The 23159-nt window shown below is 35.1% G+C and overlaps 1 pseudogene across 1 annotated transcript in view; it reads left to right on the top strand.

The window, feature by feature from the left end:
* The window catches only part of LOC145789341 (rRNA biogenesis protein RRP5-like), a 78841-nt pseudogene that overhangs the window by 54291 nt on the left and 1391 nt on the right, over positions 1–23159 (top strand). The window contains exons 17-31 of the transcript XR_014332426.1: positions 5329–5435; positions 6131–6211; positions 6851–6925; positions 7006–7107; positions 9367–9535; positions 9626–9774; positions 10545–10829; positions 15424–15577; positions 15711–15785; positions 15923–16078; positions 18529–19191; positions 20838–20936; positions 21179–21564; positions 21656–21832; positions 22965–23061. The product of XR_014332426.1 is annotated as an rRNA biogenesis protein RRP5-like (transcript). The remainder of the gene's footprint in view (positions 1–5328; positions 5436–6130; positions 6212–6850; positions 6926–7005; positions 7108–9366; positions 9536–9625; positions 9775–10544; positions 10830–15423; positions 15578–15710; positions 15786–15922; positions 16079–18528; positions 19192–20837; positions 20937–21178; positions 21565–21655; positions 21833–22964; positions 23062–23159) is intronic.

The raw sequence follows: 23159 nt of genomic DNA, 5'->3' as shown, positions 1-23159 counted from the left end.
GATCAACTATCTCCCAAGTACCGCTTCTCCTTAAAGCATTCATCTCCTCCATGACTGCTAATTTTCAATTCGGATCATCCAATGCTTCCTGTATATTCCTTGGAACAAACAAGTGTGAAATCCTAGATGTGAAAGCTCTATGGTTTTTAGACAGTCTTTGATAGGAGAGGTAATTTGCAATAGGATGTTTAATGCAATTTCGGACACCTTTCCTAATTGCTATAGGAACATCAAGGTCGGAAATAGAAGGAATAGGATTACCTAAAATTTCGATGCCAGAACTCGGGTGGACATTCGGGTCATTAGGATGGACATTCGGGTCATTATTCCTCAGATGAAATCGCTTCCTAGTATAAACCTGAAGCTCAGAATTTAGATCATTTTGTAGTACTTCTCCCCCTAAACAAGAATCTTCTTGACTAGGCACCATAGAACTTGGTTCTCCTAAGTGATCATTATCAGACAGATGTGGTTTTTGTGGAGGATAAATGACATTGGGGAGCGGGATAGAAATATCCCAAAAATGCTCTTCTACTCCACTTGTCTCCCCCTGAAGAGAAGTGTTGGGGAAATAGGATTTTGTTTCCACAAATGACACATCCATACTCACATGAAATTTCTTGGTTTGAGGATCGAAACACTTATGCCCCTTTTTGTTTGAGGAATAACCCAAAAAAACACATTTTATAGCACGGGGGTCAAGTTTTGAACGAAATTGACTGGGAACATGAACATAGGCAGTACATCCAAAAACTTTGGCGGGTAAATCAGAAAACAACCTCGTATCAGGAAAAAAAGTTTTGAGACAATCAAAAGGTGTTTTGTATGTTCACACCTTTGTAGGCATCCTGTTTATCAAATAAGAGGCTGTTAAAATTGCTTCACCCCATAAATATTTAGAAACATGCATGTAAAACATTATAGCACGTGCTACTTCAAGTAAATGTTTATTTTTTCGTTCTGCAATGCCATTTTGTTGAGGGGTATCCCGACATGTAGATTGATGAAAAATCTCCTTTTTTTCCAAAAACTCACCCAACTGCTCATTGAAATATTCTGTTCCATTATCAGAATGTAAAATACCAATTTTGGTTTGAAATTGGTTTTCAATCATATTGTAAAAATTTGTGAATAAATTTGTCACGTCAGATTTTTTATTCATCAAATAAATCCAACATAAGCGGGTATGGTCATCAATAAATATAACAAACCGTCTTTTACCAGAAAGAGTAGTGATTTTAGAAGGGCCCCAAACATCACTATGAATCAAATAAAAAGGTTTGAAAGCCTGGTAAGGTTTTGGCAAATAAGTAGAGCGATGAAATTTTGTAAAAATGCAACTTTCACAATGAAAAGAAGAACAATCAATCCCTTTAAATAATTCTGGAAATAAATGTTTCAGATAAAGAAAACTAGGATGTCCTAGCCTATAGTGCCATAGCATTATTTTTTCTCGAACAGAGATTGAACTAGTACTATTAAAGGTCTGAGCTTTTTTATTACTAACAGGTACTTCATCAAAGTAGTAAAGACCTTCAAGCATCCTAGCACGCCCAATCATCATCCCCGAGTTCTGGTCCTGAAATTCACAATGGGATTCAAAAAATGTAACACGACAATTAGAATCCTTAGATAGTTTACTGACAGACAAAAGGTTACAGGCTAAGTTGGGGACGTGAAGAACAACATTGAGATTAATTTTCTCAGTTAGTTTAATAAATCCTTTTCCTGCAATAGGTGAAAAACTACCATCGGCTACTCTGATTTTGTCATGACCAGAACAAGGGAAATAGGTACTAAATAAATGGGAAAACTAGTCATGTGATCGGAGGCACCGGAATCTATGATCCACGGAGAGAAGTTTAGGCAAGAGAAGGCTTTAGGATTTCTACCTGTTTGTGCCAACAAAACACTAGGAGTACCGGATGAGGAGTTGGATTTTATCAGCTTTAAGAGTTGATCAATCTGCTCTTTGTTGAAGGGACCTGAATCGGCTTCATTAGCGGTAGGAAAGCCACGATTCTTCTCTCCTTGTTTGCTGCTTTTCCAGTTGACAGGTTTGCCATGGATCTTCCAACACGTTTCGCGTGTATGGCGAGGCTTGTTGCAAAAATCACACCAGACCCGTGGCTTACATCAAACCTGCGCTGGTAATTTGCAGCCTTGTTGGCTGCAGCATCGCTAATTAAAGCAGAAATTTCAGTCGATTCACCAGTACCTTTTTTCTTAAGCATGACGCTCCTTCGGCTCTCTTCCCTTCTGACTTCGGCAAATACTTCGCCAATGGATGGGAGAGGAGGTCTGCCAATAATTCTTCCTCGCACTTCATCGAACTCAATGTTGAGGCCGGCAAGAAACTTGTAAATACGGCTGTCTTCCACAGTTTTGTTGTGGTGGTTGCAGTCGTCAACCGATTTCCATTCGTATGTGTTGAAGATGTCAAGATCCTGCCACAACCTTTTCAACGAATTGAAATATTTGGTGGCGGAATCATCTCCTTGACGAATCTCTCCCAACTTCAAAGTTAATTCGAAAACTTGAGATTGATTTCCTAGGTCAGAATACATCTGACTAACATTATCCCACAACTCTTGTGCAGTAGTATAGCACATGTAATTAGAGCTTATATCCTCCTCCATGGAATTGACCAACCATGTCATAACCATGGAGTTTTCAGCGTCCCAACTGTCGAACAGCGGATCATTAACAGCAGGAGCCTTCTTGTCACCAGTGATGTAACCGATCTTTCCTTGCCCACGGATATACATCCGGACAGATTGTGACCAGCGGAGAAAATGATCACCATTTAGGCGGATGGTGGTGATTTGGACAGAGTGAGAGTTGGACGTTTTCACCGGAATGGCAGCGGCAGGGGTTGAAGTGGTTTCGGACGTGACTTCCGACATGACTATGACGGTTTTAGGGCTGCTGTGTTTTTTGTTGCTCTGATACCAACTTAGAAAATATGAGGAAGAAGAACTCCGAAAATATGAGGAAGAAGGAATATATTTCTGTTATATTCAAAACTTCTTATCTTACAAGACCAAATGACACTCCTTATATAGGAGATATTACAAACATCATTATAACCTATTATATACCACTTACCTATTATATATTACCACTATCTACCACTATCATATTATATACATGCCACTATCTGCCACCAACACCACTATCATATTCTATACATGCCACTATCTGTCACCAACACCACTATCATATTATATACATGCCACTATCTTATTATATACATTAACACAAATTTCCAGCACTCCCCCTCAAGCTGGTGTGAAGATATCTTCCATAGCCAGCTTGCTAGTCAGCTTATCAAATTGCTTCTTGTGTAGTCCCTTCGTTAGCACATCAGCTAATTGTTCACCTGTTGGAAGGTAGGTCATACAGATTATGCCAGCATTGATTTTCTCCTTGATGGAATGTTTATCCACTTTTATATGTTTTGTGCGATCATGTAGAACTGGATTATGAGCTATAGATATAGCTGCTTTGTTGTCACAATAGACCTTCATAGATGTCGGGTGAGAAAGCTTTAATTCTTCAAGAATTCTTTTAATCCACATTACTTCACAGATTCCATGGGCAACAGCTCTGAACTCTGGATTGCACTATTGGATCTTTAGTTGATGACTTTATATTGGTTATATGGATTGCACTAGCAAGCATATAAAATTTTAAATTTGGATTCTAAATCCTACTGAAGTTAGGATTCTATGTTACATTGACTAAAAAGAAACCAAATACTTATGTTGGACACCCGACCCTTGGGCAATGGTGTGGGATATATGTCCGATACTTCTCATCAGACACTCCATACATATTTTTATTGAACACTATTATTATATGTATATATTGTTGTATTATTGCTATAAAATAAATAAAATGCTTTTTTGACATTGTATGTTACATATAAGTTAACATTGTTTTATCTCATATAATAGATTAAAAATATAAAATTTGACCTTTTATACCGAGTCAGTATACCCTTAAATTTGACGTTTGCTGGGTCTGACCTCTAGATACCCTCCCGCACCCGATACCTGTATCTGAGTCCGCGTAACATAGGTTAGGATTATCTACTAGTCTACATATAATACCTACTAGATGCATTCAGTTCAATACAGAGTAGTTCTCGAGGAATTTTCTAGCAATTTATTAGGGAATGTGTGGTGCAATTCCAAGCCTAAGTCTGACCTTTAAGGATTTTTAGAATTGCCTCCTAGCATCTACTTCTACTGAAATTGTTTTTTTGGTCTTAGTTTATGACCCGTAACCACTTTTAACCCTTGTAAAATCTTCTCTGTTGAGCTTATTTGCTTTCCTTTTGAAATAATTAGCCATAGCAATGACACCAACTGTAATTGTCTGGGCACTGTTCACATCCTCAAAGTTTTGTATCTCTTTCCTGATTAAAGGCACCCAAACAAAATGTTTTTCTTTTTCTTTTTACCTCTTTTATTATTTTATGCTTCATTGAGGTTGTGTCCCCAAGTCAGTTGCTATTAGTTTGAACATTGAAGATTTATTAGTTTTAACATGGATAGTTCATTGGCCTTCAGAAATACATTCAAGATTTATTTTGCCCATTTGTTTTTGTATGTGAGAACAGAGGGAAGACAGTTGATCATCTCTTTACTGCTTGATTTAGACCAAGTTTGACAAGTTGTAAAAAAGTCAAAAACCCAAAAAATTACTCAAAAAGTTAAAAAGTTATCACTATTCACCCAAAAGTCAAAAATTACGGCTGAACAACTCCGGATTCTAATTTTCTCCTACACACTAATTTATACAATTTTTTAATACACATTTTCCCATAAAAAGTCAAAAAGTTAACCCAAACAATCATAATTTTTTCCTCAACTTTTTAGTCTAAAAAGTCAAAAAGTGCACTTATTTAGGACATCCCAAACAACCCCTACGGTCCCTTTATTTTTTTTCCCTCTTTACACTCCCCTCCAAGAAACCATGATGAATTGGGACCAGCATTTGGGGAAGGGAATGGGTTCATTGAATTATCAGAGACTAGTATTAGGTGTTGGGAGGTTGTCAAGGGGTGTATACGTTAATGGAGCAGACGTTTTGGAGTTGCGCCCTTGCTGCTTGTGGGTGAATAACTGGAGAGGGGGAGAGAGCGAGTTTTTGGCAGTCATCATTTTTATTTCTTAGTCATTTTCTTCTACTTGAAAGGATATTTCTTGTATGTATGCTTGTTTCTTGCTTAGATGCTATTAAATTTTCATTGCCAGAAAGTCTTTATGACAATTATGAATTGCTGATCCAAATTTTAAAATTTCCTCTTGAATGTTGTAGACGCTGAGAGCAACAATTTAATTCTCACTGCAAAGTATTCACTTATTAAATCTGCTAAACAGCTTCCTGCAGAAGTTTCTCAAATTTGTCCTCATTCAATAATCCATGTAAGAATTTATTTACTAGTTTATTTCTGAGCCCTGTTTTTTTCTATTTTTTTTATATATATTTTTTTGTAGGAAAACTCATCACATATTAATGCAGCCCCCTATTCTGCTGCATTTTTAAAAGTAATTTCTTAAAAGATATATATATTGAGGGAGAAGCTAGAGAATATGCATTGTTGGTGTCATTGGTTTTCAAAACAGAACTGAAAATGGCCAAAAAAAGAATGAAATTATAAGATGATAGGATGAAAAAGTATGAAAAGTAAATCTTGTCAACCCCTTTTCACATTTTCTTCGTTTGTGTTTGCCTAAGCCCACCCCTTGTCTTCATTCTCTTCCAATCCTAAACCATTGCCGACCTTGCCCAATCTTCATTTATAAAATATTATACTCACACCTGCACTGTCCAACAAGAGAAAAAATTAAACTCCAGCTTGCCACTAGACTATTCAGCCACTTAACTCCTCCATACAGTTCGCACTCACTATGTTCCCTTTGATTAACCCACTTCCCGTGCCAAACAACTGGATCATCATCTCCAACAACTTAGATTACCTACAAATGAAGCCCATGGAAAGTTGGAAGTTAAAAGTATACGAAATATTATCAAAGTGTCCCATAGCTTTAAAAGATCAATTGCGGATATTTTGCAGTTGAATTTTATTGACTAATACTACTTCGGATGTTTGAACCAGGGGTACGTGTGTAACTTGATTGAATCTGGTTGTTTTGTTCGATATATTGAGCGTTTAACTGGTTTTGCTCTTAGAAGCAAGGTAGTTACCTTCATTATTTCTGTCATTTCTTTTTTTCTTCCGGCCATTACTTTCTCTGGACAGGTTTGGTTGAGACTATTTTAACCTAAGTAAGAAAAATCAGCTTATTTTTGTCTTATTAGGACATTTTTCATATTTGATCAATTTTTTTCCTAGTTTTTTATTTTATTTTATTTTATTATTATTTTTTTAAAAGCTAAAAATCAAAAAACATTTTGATTGAATTTTAAAATGTCCTTTTAAGACAAAAATTAGGCATCATTTGCCCAAAAATTGGCTTTATTTTACCTTAATTGAATTTTTTTTCTTTCAAATTTGATCATTTTTTATTTAAATTTTTTAGGTTCCTAAAAATAATAAATATGATCAAATTTTTAAAGAGTCTTAATAAGACGAAAATAAGCTATCTTTTACCCAAAAAATTGGCTTAATTTTTGCTCATATGAATTTTTTCAAATTGGATCATTTTTTAAAATTTGTTTTTAGGTTCCCTCTACTCGAGGAACCTAAAATCAAAAAAATTCGATGAAATGTTTCTTAGGCTAAAATGGCCTGAACCAGACAAGGCCCAAGTGTCCTGTTTAATTTAGTAGTATTCTCCCTCATTTTGGGTTTTCTTTTGTTTTTTGTTTTTTGAAGGCAACGGATGACCGAAGAACTAATCTGTCTGAAGCCTTCTACATTGGGCAATCTGTTCGCAGTTACATACTTGATGTAGGTTGACAATTTGAGAATGGAATCTCTTATGCTATTGAAGAATCTCAGTTACAAGCTTCTGTTTGTTTTCTTTCCAGGTTAGTAGTGAAACTGGCAGAGTAACATTATCTTTGAAGCAATCATTATGCTCTTCGATGGATGCATCCTTTATCCAAGAATACTTTCTCTTGGAAGAAAAGGTAAACACTGAAGTCACCATATTTTTAACATATCAAAAATGATTTTGTTTACAAATTTAACTCTTTAGTTAAATAATCCAAACTTAGAGAAAAGATAATTCTTCTTTAAATTCTATGTACTAAGAAGGAAACAAAATAGAAATGCAACCACATTGGATTCGTGAGTGTGAAATTTTTTATTTCTGTTTTTTGTGTCGTTATTCTAATTACAGAACAACTCGAAAGTTTCCCATGGAAGAAAGGGTTATTCAACTCTTTTTGTCAAGGACTTCCAAATCATTAGAAATGCACTTATCATATGTGCTAATTCCATATCTGGCTCAACTGTTTAGGAAATCATGGGCATGTTTCTAATTGATGTACAAAATGCAATTCTTATTTGATAGGTTTCAAACAAAATTGATTTTCCTGTCTTGTTGAGGATGCTTTTGTCCATTGGTTTGGTATACTCATTTACTGTAGCCTGGATAAGATTCTTGAAATAGCTGATGGTTTCTGGTTCGCTGAACTGATAAAAACAAGAGGTAATGATTTCTTGAAATAGCTGATGATGTTCACTGTACGTATAAGGTTCTTGAAACAGCTGATGAAAGGTTTACTAGTGGACTAACTTATATCAGCTTCTGAATTGCTCGATGATGGGAAAAAGTTGCGCTTCAACTACAAGTTTGAGGGCTTACAATGGCCAGCAAAAGCAGTTCTATTTATTATCTATATTTTTTGTGAGTAAAAGATTTATTAGAGAAAGCATTAAAGGGGTACTAACCAATGTCAACAGCCAGACTTGTCACAAAAGCCAAAATGCCTATTATCACTCCTCAGTTATCTAGCGCTCTACAAAAACAGGAAGAATTGTGAATGTGATAGAAATTGAAGGACACCAAAAACGATTGTCATGCTTTAAGGCTAACTATGTCATTTTCTTGTAGTATTGCTCATGAGTTAGCACAGGAAATGTATCAATGTACACTATAGGAAAATTGTCTAAACTATTCCTAATTGCACATGCAGAATTGTCTTAACTATACTTATTTTTATTTATTTATTTATTTTTATTATTATTAAAGTTGCCATCAAAGTTTTAGGGTTGGAAAGTGGTTCAAGGTGGACAAGGAAAGGACGGCATTTCTTTTTGTTATGTTTGATCTGATCTGATGTCATTTGCGAATGAATTTTCCTTTGAAATCTTAGGTTGCGTTTGGTAGAGCTTTCTAACTATGATTTGAGAGTAGGAGTTATATTTTGAGTTTGTGAGTTTTGGAATTATGATTTGAGTGTGGAAAATTTGTTTGGTGAAAGAGTTTTGAATTGAGTGGGGAATTTTTGATGTGTCATTTGATATTTGATACAAAAACTTACAACTCATAATCAAACATACAACTCAAAATTCTATTAAAACACATAATTTTTTTTTAAAAATTCGGAAAATATTTTTTTCGAATATATAAAAATTAAAATATGTCAATTGCAAAAAAAAAAAAAAAATAGTACTATTCCGGTCAACCAGCCGGACAATCGGTGGGACGACCGGTTAGGCCAAATTCAAAAAAAAAAAAATTAAAAATCGCGCCTCACACACAGAGTTTTCTGCGGAGTTGTGGAAAATTAGTTCCAAATGCCTATCCAAACATCATATTGGAACGTGGGGGTAGAATCAATGTTTGGAAATCGTTTCAAACACAGCCTTAATTTTCCAGCTGAAACCATATGGGCATTGGGTGGGGTGGGATCTTAATTGTGGGATAACTCACTTGTCTTGTTTGGTAAGGATAGCTTAGTGAATAAGCTAAGGGAAAAATGCCATCCCTTGGAAAAGAAAAGAAGCCCCTGTGGAAAATGTAGAACAGCTTTGCGGAACTTACTTCAAAGAATGATGTCTTTGGAACCTTTCACTGGTTGGTTTAGTTGTTCAAGCATTTTGGTGGAAATTCTTTATATTCTTCCTAAAAATTTTAAAGTACCTTCCACATTCCTCCTTTTATGTTCCTTATTCTTCAGAACGCTCATATGATATATGAGCAAAAAAAAAAAAAAAAACACACATTACTGTTTTCTGTATCTTTTACCTTTTTTGCTTGAAACTGTACAGTGTGTTGTAAATTGAATTTATTCATTTAGCATTTGAGGTTCCTATGTAAGATGTTACTTCTGCTCTGTAACTATCATGCATATTTGTTTCGATGCTGCTGTTGACTCTCTTGACCATGTTCTGGATATGTAATATTTTCATCTTTGAACTGATCTTACTTTATGATCCAGATTGCTAAGCTGCAGTTATCTGACTCAAAAAGTCTTGGGTTAAATTGGGTTGAAGATTTTAGCATTGGCAGTGTTGTTGAAGGAAAAGTTAGTGATGTGAAAGATTTTGGAGTTGTCGTCAGCTTTGAGAAGTATAATGATGTTTTTGCTTTTGTTACGCACTATCAGTGTAAGTCCTTTATTTGAAAATTTCATGAATCAGTTATTTATTATCTCTCAAGATGTAATACATCTGTTTGGTGCAACAAATCTTTTGCAGTAGGTGGAATTACTGTGGAAACTGGGTCCATCGTTCGAGCTGTGGTTCTTGATGTTGCCAAGATTGAACACCTTGTGGATTTGTCTTTAAGGGCAGCATTTGTTGATATATTGAGAGAAGAAACTTCTAAAGTTGATATTAACAAGAAGGTTTGCCTCAAGTTTGGTGTCTAAATGTTGATGTACTGTTGATGTACCAGATGTTGTCTGTTCCCTTGCTTCTTCCACCTCTTCCTCAGTCACATATTATCATTGGGGGTGTTTGGGAAGATGAGTTTGAGGCTAAAATAGCCTCAAACTAAAAAAAAGCCAAAAAGCTCCTAAATTAACACTTTATAAAAAAAATAGCTGCAACCACGAATTGACAAGTTGTCCCATCCCTTGGTAAATGACGATTTTGCCCCTTTACATTAATTTTGAAAAATGTGATGTTAGGGGTAAATTTGTCATTTTAACTTTAAACATCATTTCAACACATTTTTCAATACAACAACTCAAATAAAAATCCATCCCATCTTCCCAAACACAAAAACTAAAATAGCCTACTAAAATAGCCAAAAAGCTAAAAAACCTCTAAAATAGTCACTTTCCAAACACCCACATTGTGATTTGAGATGATCTTTCTCAGTTCTGATATTCTTCTTCTTCCAGCTCTGTTAATGCTTTTGGTCTCTGGTGAATACGTTTCGCTGCACATTGAGTGCAATTATATTGTTGCGCTTTCACGTCTTAGGGAATCTCCATACACCTATATTTCATTTGTTAAAGTTTATAGGATGAGGTGTGATGTTATATTTTAAATTTAGCTACTGTCTTAGACATTTCACTTCTCATGGTTCACTAATGAAGATCATCTGTAGTTCCCTTCTCTTTCTCCTCCTTGACTTTTTAAACATGAATTATGCAATTGTTTATTCCAGAAACGCAAAAAGGAATCACACAAAGAACTGGAGGTACATCAAACTGTTGATGCAATGGTGGAGATTGTGAAAGATACTTACTTGGCAAGTGTTTGATGTTTTTGTTTAGTCTCACAAGAATTCACTGTTAGTGATCTATACTTATTTTGATCTCTCTCTTCCTATTGTGTTACTTGTGGAGCAGGTTCTGTCAATACCACAATATAACTTTGCTGTTGGATATGCCTCACTGACCGACTACAGCACACAAAAGTTCCCTCCAAGACAATATGTTAATGGCCAAAGGTGAAACATGATTTCTGGTGTAATTTAATCAATACTTTGTGCATGCCATTTCTTTGTTTCTTCTTTTTTAATTTTATTTTAAAATTCAAATCAAATATTCTTTGACAGCACTTGAAAATTAGAATACTGCGGCCTATAGTTGAATATTTGGCGAGATTAGGTTTTGGTAAACTTGTGTTTTGAGGATTTTTGAAAAGGTAGGTTTTATGGATAAAAATGGATTGGATTTTTTGAATTTTCAAAGGATGGCTTGCTGAAATTTTTGCATGGCAACTTTTTTAGGGTTTTGTAGGAGAACATGCTAAGATGGTTTGATCATATACAACAAAGATGGATAGATGCAATGATAAAAGAAAAAAATTATGTGATCACCACAAATGAATAACTTAGGGGGAGGGGAAGACTTAGACTGGTTTGGTTTCGTTAGTGTATGAAAGAGGCTTGTGGGGTAGGAATAAGGCAAAGTAGCTGCTTAAGTTATGACTAGTGAAACTTATCTTAACACACTTAAGGCCAAAACAAGGGACCCAATAACACATCTATTAACAAAATGTAAACCACATTTTAGCACTACAGCCCATGTCTGGAAAATGTGGATATGCTGAATAATTTTTTACTCCTAAAACATAACATAACTTAAGATACGCAAAACTGAAGCAGTAGTGCTTGAAGGAAATATAAAAAAAAAACTCGACATTATTTAGAACTTAATTATGAAAAGCTTAAAGTGGATCCGGCCTTGAAATGGAACCATGGTTTCATAGTTTATGATTTTTTAAATTTATTTTTTCTTAAGTATGATATGGATTATGTGATCCTCTATACTGAAGTATCTGACAGAATCTGACAATAGCTGTAGCCTGTATTCATGTGCTCGCCCTCTACTATTATTGAAGTCTGATTGCTTTATTTTGGCATGAAAGTTCTGTAGTAGTATGATGTGGCTTAAGAAGTCCACAGTTGTCACGATTGCATTCCACCCCAAACTGAGATAGAGTAGTGACCAGCCAATAGTCAACGGCCTAACTAAACAAAAGCATTGTACTTACGGAAAATTTGGGGAAAAACTGCTTTGAGTAGCGGAAGCCACTAAATTGGAAGACCTGTTTATTCCACGACATCCATTCAGAGGAAGTGCATAAGTAAATGAAATGAAACATACATTATTATTTTTTATGCCTTTTACAGACTCAGTCACAAGGAGTACACAATTTTACAAGAGAACGTCATGTTCTTTCCAAAGATAAACGTGTACAAAGCTTTCAAACTTCAGGGCTTTGTCTTTTATCCAACAACTATGCATACAAACTTTCTTGTCTATTCACATAAACACTTAGCTTCAAACATGAAATCTTCATGCTCTATCATCATCTCCTTCATATATATAGGGAAGCGAGGTGAACTAAAGCCCAATGAATTGTGATGTATCAAAGCTATTTAGAGACAAGGATATCTTCATTTCCAATAATTATAAGTTGTTCAAAACTTAAAAGCTAAATTTGCATTTGAAATTTAACATATCTTTTGCATTTCGATGGTGATAATGCCCATCCAGAAAATACAAAACAAAACATAACTAGGTTGACTTCGATGATGTCAAGACCGCATTCTAAGATAACTTTCACAATACCAATACGATTAGTAGATTAATGTATCCAAATAGCTTCCGGGACGAATATTATTAGTAGATTAATGTTCCCCAATAGCAGCCCAGGACAAAAGCTGATATGTAGGATCCAGGAGGTGACTTGTAAAAATTCTAGAGGTGGCTTCCATTGTATTTCACAATACAATGTAGCACTTAGTTTCATGTAGTACTTTGCTCCCAAAACAGTTAAAACCATAACCAAAACCATAGATATCATCTTTATACATTAAATGTAATAAACATATGATATCCTTGATTAAACATTTTATATTCGAAGAATACAGGGTAGATTTAATTTTCAAAGAAGTTGTACTGCAAAATAAATTGTGATTTATCGCCACTCACCTCTTTTCCCCCTTAAAATGTAGGTTAGTCCAAATATAATTCAACCTGCATCATATAAAACAATGCAGGTTGGTGTACACAATCCATTTCAACAAAATTAGAGCAATTTTAATTCGGTTTGAAATTCATTTTCTTAAATTAACTTGTTTGAGGTATATCGAAGGTTTGACCATGTTGCTTAGGCCCTTGCTAATATCTCAAAACATGTTTGAGTTAAATTCTGTGTGATTTGGGGCTGAATTAGATGAAGAAAATAAGTTTGAAACCATTTTAATGCGATTCGAATTGAGTGGGCAGCAGTAGGTGAAATCAGTCTGGTTCAGTCTGGTTTTGCATGTTTTTTTGACAGAATTGTTAAAATCGGTTTTCTACAACTATGGCACCAAACAGACTGACTAGAACAAGTAAACCGGACCGGACCAGTAAATTCGGTTTCGTTTGATTCGGTGCAGTTTACCGGTTTGTGCATTTGTTTAAAAAAAATAAATAATTGCCTTTATATATATATATATATATATTTTATAGATCAATCTAATTAAAATATAAGGCTTGTTTTTACCTAACAAACAACAACATAATTGCACCAAGACTAATTCATCAAATATCAAATTCAACAACAGTAAGAGGTAATGCTTGTATATTATTTGAATGTTCGGTAAATTTGGTATAATCCGTTAAGTTCGGTTCTATCCGGGTGAAATCTCCAAAACCGAACACTGAACCGATTTCCAGGAAAAAAAAAAAATCCCAACACAGTCCAACGGTGCAGAAAACAGACCAAAAACCGGGATCTGGTCAGTGTAGGCAGTTTTTCCTTCACCCCTAGGCAGCACCGACACCTTTTAGTGAAACAATCATATCTCTCACTACAAAACTTGAAATCAAGCTCCGTTTGATGTGTTAGAAACTAGACTCCTATATGTTTCCAATGGTATAGGCCATGCCATTTATTTCTTTCCCAAGTAATACAGATTTGCAATCAAAATTGACCCAAAACTTTTGCTGCCTGTGCACTGATTTTCAGCACAGGTAAGTTACTTTCAAATGAGCATAACTCCTTCACACAAACATGGGTTTGGGCAAAATTGACTCTAAATTGAACTCCCATAAGTCTAGTTTCTAATAGTAGTAATTTCACATCAAAATTTCACATATTTTAGGAGATATGGTCAAAAGAGTGCAACCTGTTCAGATTCTACTTGTCAAGAACTCAGTTATTTTCCTACTCAAAAGCTTAAATTCAATTAGAGTAAGTGTCAAAGCATAAAATCAACCAATTAAAGGTAACAATAAGGTGAACATGAATTTTACCTATCAAAAATAATAATAATAATAATAAAAATAATTTTTTTTACCTCAATTCAAACTAGGGGCAAGTTTAGGTTCTTCTTTTCTCTCTCTCTCTCTCTCTCTATTTTTCGTTGTTTTTTATTACTGGACAGACACTTGCCTCTCCTATATATGTATCTATCTATTCAAGTATGAGGTTTCACACTCCTAAGTGAGGTGTGTGCTTGGATGTCTCTACCAATACATGATTAATATTAATTAATCAAGTTTACACTAATTAAGCTAGGTTAGTACTGATTAATCAAGTTCAAGCAACTAATCACACTTGACTTAATTATTCCTGTTTAAGCTTAATTAATCTTGATTAAATTCACTAATCACACTTAAATTACCACTAATCCTGATTATGTTTTCCACACATTGCATATAAATGTTAAGAACATTAGACCATGCCACTTAAGCATCTTGATGAGGGGAATATAATTATATGTATGCAAATATAATTCTTCCTTTCTTGTCTCTATGTTTTCTTTCATTTCACATCAAATGACAGAACTTCAAGGCTATAAACATTGGATAGCAAAACATGTGTATTTTATTCAAAGAACAAATCTTTCTAGTCATGCCAAAGGACCATCAAAGTATGTCTTTTAAGTGTATCATACACTGAAGAAGGAAAATTTAATTCCAGGCATCTCAAGCATTGAAATGAGAAATATGTATGTGTCAGTTAATGGAAATACCTAGGGTGTTACAACAGCAGTTGGTGGTTGACAGAATGCGTGGGTTCAGTGAACAAGGATTACATGAGAAGAGACAGTAGAAACAGTGAGGAAATCCTGAAGCAATTCCCCCTAGACTCTTTTGGCATCACATCTGCAAGAGGTTGCATCACATACTACTAGTAACTGTCTTCCAACAAATTCCTCATTCAGGGGGCTTCAAAGTAATTCCACTGCATCACTTTTATGGAGGATTCAATTTTGAAAATTTGGAGCCAAGTAGTCTTGAAAATTAAGTAAAGCTAAGGGTTGGACCTATACAGAATCATACTCATGATCTTGAAAGCTTACCTGAGTAATAAAGAACAAAAGACAATCAGAATATAACTGAAAAGTAAAATTAGCAAAATACCCTAATATGCAAATTAAAAAGTAAAAAGAAAAGCTGTAATCAAACTTAAAGAATAAACCAACTTTACTAATCCAATTCTAGGAGAGGTTCTTTCCAAATATTTTTGAAACTCTATAGGTTCAAAATTATATATGCTTTTTTGTGGATTCACAAGTTGAAATTGTTTATGTAATGTAGTGTCATTGCCACCATCATGGCTTTGCCAAGCCCTGCAACAGCTGGGAGGTTGCTGTTGCTACTTAAATCTATAAGTGAGGTTACAGAGACTTCTAGTTCAAAAAGAGCAAAAAAGAAGTCTGGCTATGATGTGGGAGCTGTTGTTCAGGCAGAGGTAGAAATATCTATTTTTGTTGGATTTCCATCTTGGTGTTAATATTTAAAGGCTTCATTTGACCACAAAAACCTGTTATCATGGTTTCTTTATTTTTTAAGATTATTTATATGCAATTATGTTTTATTGCTAGATTACTGAAATAAAGACTTTGGAACTGAAATTGAAATTTGGATCTGGTTTCCATGGGAGGGTACATATCACAGAGGTGAATATTTTTCAATTATTATTTTTTATTTTTTTGACACAATGGCACAGTACAGTCATCTATGATCATTGTTTCTAGATTTATATGGGTTTCGAATTACTTGGCTGTATATACTAGTTAAACTTGTGTTGTGGCAGGCAAATGATGATAATGCTGTCGAAAATCCCTTTAAAGACTTCAGAATTGGACAAACACTGACCGCAGTAATTGTTTCAAAGACCAATAAATCAGAAAATAATAGGAAAAACTATCAGTGGGAATTGTCTATCAGACCTTCTCTCGTTTCAGGTAAGGTAATGTCTAAAGTTTCTTTATTTATAGTCTATATCAAAGCTTTCAGTCACTGGGTTCCCTCAACAGCATACTTGTCCTTTCAATATGTTAACATATCACCCAAAGTTGGCTGACATTTATTCCAAGTAGTTGAATTGGCAACGCAACTTGTTTTTTTCATTCTTTCTTATCTAAGTACACCATTCTTTTCTTGTAACCTTGAATCATTTTCTACACTTCTACTCCTCCCCTTTGTGCAAGCAGTGTCTTGAACTTGGACTATAACCCCAGCACTAGAGCCGTTAAACTTTTTTTTCCATCACAAATTGTGTTCCATCATATCTACTTATCATAGTGTTCTTCCATCTCAAAATAGTTCATCCCAGTAATACTACTTTGTATCCTTTATTGTAGTATTTTTTTGATCAATAACAAAGAGATTTATTAATGAACAAAAAGAAACGAGGATAAGGCATCCTCTACAAAGAGGATAAAAAAGAAAGAAAGTACACAACCCAAACAAGACTACATCAAAATCCTTCTACATGTCACACATCGACAACCAATCTCTAAAAAGTGGAACCCCTCTAAAAAGAGCATTCACATGACAAATTTTATCCCACAAAAAATCCACATCCCGAAATTTATATTCGAAAACCCGTGCATTCCTTTCCAACCAAATGACCCAAAAAGTTGCGAAGATGGCACAATACCAATGCACGTTGGCCTTCTTCGATGCACCCAAAGCTCGAAAGTCAATTAGTAGCATATGCACACTGCCTTTTGGGGTCACCCACGTAGCATTCTTCAAAAGAAACAATCTATGCCATAAATTTAAAGCAACTGGACAGTGCAAAAATAAATGATCCATGAACCAAGGACCACATGAATACCTTTACCTTAAGAGGAGCACAAGTCTTTCAAATTATTTTATTAAAAGGAAACTGAGGAACTTGGGGATTATTAATGATTTTGCCAAAAAAGACTTGCAAGAAAAAATACCTGATGAATGAAGAGCCCAAACCTTCTGTCTTCCGAAAGAGAAGCCAAAGAAATATGATTAACTTTTGACAACAAAGACATCAACTCTTCAGCTTCCCTATCATTGAGATTCCTAAAAAAATTGAAATTTTAAGAAATTGGAGCCAAAAAGAAACAAGCCATGGAAGCTATAGAACTATTATAAGACCGGGCCACTCTATATAAATGTGGAAAATTTGAAACAAAGGAAGAAGAGCCCACCCAAACATCCTCCCAGAATCTAACAAGTTCCCATTATCCACCATCATAGAATGATAATGAGACCAAAGTGTGTAGAGATGAGAAATTGATTTCCAAGGAGCACGACAACTACCCCTAAAGACCACCTGTGAATCCCTACCATTACCTTGAATCCCATACTTGCTTCTAATAACAGAATGCCATAGTGTGTCACATTCATTTGGAAATCTCTATAACCACTTGCCAAGTAGTCATGTTTCTAGCCACGATGTTACCAATGGCCAAATCCCCCTTCTCCTTTGGGAAGGAAACTATTTCCTAGTTCACTAGATGATCCTTCTTACCCTCATCCTTACCTTCCCAGAGGATCTTATCAACTTTTCTAATGATCTTGCAACCTTAATTGGAATCCTAAACAGATAAAAAAAAAAAATAGAAATACCGCTTAAAACTGTCTTACTAGAGTATATCTACCCCCACGTGAGAGGAAAGCCTTGCTTCACCCTTTCAACCTCTTGCCAATCTTTTCCACAACTGGATTCCAAAAAGATTCACTCCTAGGAGTATCCCTCAGTGGAAGTCCCAGGTACTTGAACGGAAGTACCTCAATACCACATCCTAGAAGCGAAGCCATTCGTTGAAGCTTATTACGTTGCAAATTGATGCCCACCACACTACTTTTTGCCAAATTAGCCCTGAGATCACCCCAAAAATTCTCAAAACCAAAAAAAGATCAACTATCTGGCTCTCATCCCTGGTGGAAAAAAAGACGGTATCCTTTATTGTAGCATGACTCACCTTATGCTATTAATTGTCTTTGTAGTTATCCCACTTGAAGATAAATTCGTTGAAATGCTTACATCTTGTAATATGTTTAACTCAGAAACAGAAAAGCTTACACCTTATGTGTCTGTTAATAGTTGTTGGGCATTGCTCTAGGGATCATCCTCATCCATATAAATTCAACTATATGGCTAATATATTAAAAAAGTAGATATTTTTTTATCTGCTGGGTGCAGTTTTTATCCTTTTTCTCTGGTTGGGTCTATTCAAAGCAATGCTCGGTGAGATCCAAGGCCACTCCCTTAACCCATGTCCTCTGTTTTCCTCTGTGTTCTGTTTGAGACTGCAACATGTATCAAATCAGCCCTTGCTGGTGCATTAGTTGGTCTAAGTTGCACATGACCCAAACTTTGTTCTAGTATCTGTTTTATCACTCAAGTTGATCCAAATGCAATTGCTTATCCAGGTTCTACAGAAATGGGAGTTAAGCTTGGCAATGAAGATTTCAGTTATTCAATTTGGGCAACATGTTACTGGATTTGTCTATAAATTGGATAGTGAATGGATCTGGTTAACAATGTCTCGACATGTGAAGGCTCAGCTCTACGTTCTTGACAGTTCATGTGAACCTACTGAACTTCAGGAATTCCAGAAGCGCTATACTGTGGGGAAAGCAATATCTGGTTATATTTTAAGTGCTAATAAGGAGAAAAAGCTGTTACGTTTCGTGCTGCGTCTAATTTATTCTGCTCCTGATAGAACACTTGGTTGTGAAACTACTAAGATAGATGACACAAGCAATCACTTGAATGGGAATGTAGCATACCATATTCACGAAGGTGATGTTGTGGGCGGCAGGATTTCCAAAATTCTTCCTGGTGTGGGTGGAATGCTCATCAAAATAGATCCACACCGGTATGGAAAGGTCCATTTTATTGAATTGACAGACTTATGGGTTTCTGACCCATTGTCTGGATATCATGAGGGACAATTTGTCAAATGCAAAGTCCTAGAAATCAGCCATTCAGTTAAGGGAACTTTCCAGGTTGATTTGTCATTACGCACAACTTCAGATGGCATTCATTCTCAGAAGTCTACTACTGTCAGCAACAGTGAACTCAACAACACTGTAAGTATTTAGAATTACTGGTGCTTTCTTGCATCACCAAGTCCGTATATAATTAAAATTCTATTTCGTTCTTTTGCACTTATCATTTTGCATTATTATTGTAACCCTTCAACTGACCACCAAACACCCCCCCCCCCTCCTTCTTTTCTTGTTTAGTGGGTGCTGCAAGCAGTCAGCAAACACCCAACAAAAAATAGGAACTAATATCACCAAATCATATTAGAAAATTGCAAAACAATGTTGAACTGACCCAAAAAAATTAACTGTCAAACAGCACACCAGGGACCTGAATACCAATGGGGCCCAGAGCTTAACATTACGCTCCAATAAACCTGGCTGGTGATCCCAATCGGCCAGTCAGCACCTTCAATATCCGATGGAACTGAAAATTGCTCCACACAAAGCTGGCAATTTAGATTTCAGAAAAACTGCCCCTTTTTCTGGAAAATCATATGATATATAATAGTCAGCTCTCTAGTATTGAATCACTTGTCTTTTTTCGATGAAGTAGTTATTTAAGATGTATGGTTAATAGGCCTTATTTAAATAGTTAATAGGACTTATTTAAGCTGGCAATTTAGATTTCCGAAAAACTGCCCCCTTTGCTGGAAAATCATATGAAATCAAGGTTTTAAAAAGCGGTTGCGGTCGCCGTAACGGTGGCGGTGGCGCGGTTGCGGTTGCGGGGTGTAAAGGCCGTAGTGTAACGGTTGCGGTAACCGGAATCGTGAATTTTTTTATTTTTCGCACACTTTGAAACAAACTTACGGATACGCATATTTTTTTTCCATGATCATATTTATTGGGTTAAAAATAAATATTGATTAATTTTTATAAATTTTTAAGTATGATCTAATATATTTCATATTTTTAAATTACTATAAACTGAGTTTTTTTCATTTTATTTTAATAATTAATGACTTTATATTATACAAAAAATCAATCACTAGCTATTATATATAAGATAAACAATGACAAAAGTAAAAGAATAAATAAAAGCCTAAATATATATATACATATTTTAACCAACCCAAATAGATAATGACCACACTCATTATTATTATTATTTTCAAACAATATATAGATAGACACACACAAACAAAATGGTTGAGTGATAGCAGCTGAATAGAATAACATAGGTCTTACAACTTCAACGAATCAATAACATGTTCTTCATCTTCCCTCTTCTCTCTTTCTATCTCTTGCTTCTCCATTTTCTCTCTTTATCTTCTCTCTTCTCTCTATCCCTCTTCCCCCATTTTCAGCTTTTTTTTGTGTGTTTTTTGGAAAGAAACAATTTGGAACCGTTACGTAACAGTGCGTAACAGGCCGTTACGGCTGTTACGGCACCGTTAAGACCGCTACGGTAGCCGCTGCGGCCGACACACCTGTGAATCTCAATCACACTGCAAAAGCGGCCGTAACGGGTGGCGGTAACATCTGGCCCATCAACTTCTGTCACTATAATAATAAGCCAGTTTGTACAATCATCACATTTGTTTGATTTTACCAAACTTTGAATATAGGATGTGTTTTATGGGTAGGTGTGCCCCAACTCTTTTTAGGTTATGTAACACATGGTATCCTGCTCTGGCAGCGGACTGCATATTAGTTTGGGTTTATAATTGCATTCTTCTTCTGCCTAGGTTGGATTATGCCATATTTCCGAGCTTTCTGATGATCATGTTGACAATATTGAAACTAAATACAGAGCAGGGGAGAGAGTTACATCAAAGGTTTTGAAGGTAAACAATTGCATGTCAAGCTTTGCAAGCAGTGTGGTTGTTGTGTTATGATTGCTGAATGGTGATTATTGTAACCTCTTTCTACACTCTGGAGAACATGTATATTGATTCAAATGAATAATTTCTCTAAATATTATCTAAAATAGGAACAGCTGCTATGGAACTTCTGCCAGTTTGAGTAACTCTCTGTGGCTACAGAAGCTGTATTTTTTATTTTCTTCTGTTTTTCAAACTATTATCAGGTGGATGAGGATAGACAACGAGTTTCTCTTAGGATGAAGAATTCTTATTTTATGAGCAATTATGACATTCAAGCTCCTTCAAAGCAGAAGTATGATGATGCCATTGAGGAAAAAGATCACATGGTGGGTACTAGGTTAACAATGTTGCCAGATAGAGGCTCATTCGGGATGTAGAATTTGGACTTTGAATGTGAAAATGGGCAGCATCCTCTTCCTGCTGAAGTGGAAGCGAGGGCTTCTATTCTTCCACTTGAGGTCCCTCTCGATGATATAGAGAAATCAGACATGGTTAATGCTGCTTGTCAAAATATAGAGCACGTTGATGATGCTGATGCTGTAGATCAAAAGAATAAAAGCCAGGCAAAGAAGAAAGCCAATGAAGAGAGGTAATTTTTTTATTCACATATTTTCATGATTTTCTTATTAAAGGCTGTCTGTCTCAGTTTTCCTGTTAAGAATGGAAATTGTTCTGCTCAGGGAACGAGAAATTAGGGCTGCTGAAGAAAGGCTATTAGAGAAAGATATTCCAAGAAGTGCTGATGAATTTGAGAAAGTGGTTAGAATTTCCCCAAATAGCAGCTTTGTCTGGATAAAGTACATGGCATTTATGCTTTCTTTGGCTGATGTTGAGAAAGCCTGCTCAATTGCTGAGAGGTAATCATTTAGCTGTATTATTAGTTTCTAGTTTGCTCTGGCAAAAACATATGGAGTGTTTTTTTTTTTTTTTCTGCATTTGTATTTTTATTTTATTTTTTAAATCTTATTTGAAATTCTTGCTTCAAGCAAAACATTTTGTCCCTAAATGTGTCTTTTTATTGTTATTATTCTCCTTGTTATGATTTATTTTTTAACAGGAAATACTAAAAGTTATTAACAATGGGATCCAATCCACTGCCTGCTTTAATCAATGTTATAATAAGCATTTCTCTGGTAGTATGAAGAAAGAAAATATTCAAATTGAGCTGAGATAATTGAGACAAAGGCTTGTTTAATTTGAGTTGAAAAGTAAATGCTAAACCTTAAATTTTCAAAATAATGAGACTGATTTGTTGAGTGAATAGCCACATGGAACATATGAGTGCATGGTCTTGTGTGTAAGCTTTTGTTTGTCAAGAAAAAGCGAGAATATCTGAACAGGATGTGAAAGTGGATTAGTGATCTTGGACTTGAAGCAGAGAATTGACGGGCTTGTTTGGTTTGTATTTGAGAAACATGTTTTGAGATAAAAAGTACGAAAATTTGTTTGGTTTGGTTTTTTTTCAAAAGATGTTTTGAAAAATTATTTTGAGAGAGAGTTTTGGAAAAAGTGATTGATTTAATGTGTATGAGAGAGAGATTTGTTTGGAAAACTTGTAAACCAAACAAGTTTTGGAAAAAAATTTTGAGAAAATTTGTTTGGTTTGATTACTTTTGAAAACTTATTTGTAGAGAATTTTTCCCAAAATTTTTTGAGAAACACAAACCAAACAAGGCCGACATTATTGTGGGTCCTGAATTGCATTTCAGCTTTCTGGTCACGTGATGTCTTATTGTATTGATTTGTTCTTTTTTTTTTTCTTTGTTTCTTTCTTCTTTGGTTTCATTTTTCTCTACATTCAAATTTTTTGGTTTTACCTTATATTCCCTTCATCAAATATGCTGTGGTTGAACCAACGAGCCATTTTTTGTGTCAGCAGTAGCTAGTTGCATCAAAAAAATAAAATAAATGCACATCCACAAATTGGCTTTTATGTTCATAATGTGTGCTAGTTTGCTTCTCACTCTATGTCTCTGTTGTGTTCTTTAGGGCTTTGAAGACAATAAACATCCGAGAAGAATCTGAGAAGTTGAATGTATGGGTGGCTTATTTTAATTTAGAGAATGAATATGGATATCCTCCAGAGGTAAAATATATATACTATACATGTATATCCTTTTGCCTTGTTTCCAAAAAAACTCTCTCACCATCAGTATCATTTCAATAGCTTCTAGGAGTTTTCTT

The sequence above is a fragment of the Camellia sinensis genome, chromosome 6 (genome assembly GCF_055761805.1).
Source record: "Camellia sinensis isolate YWXY chromosome 6, ASM5576180v1, whole genome shotgun sequence".
Classification (NCBI taxonomy): domain Eukaryota; kingdom Viridiplantae; phylum Streptophyta; class Magnoliopsida; order Ericales; family Theaceae; genus Camellia; species Camellia sinensis.
This window is presented reverse-complemented; position numbering and strand designations above follow the sequence as displayed.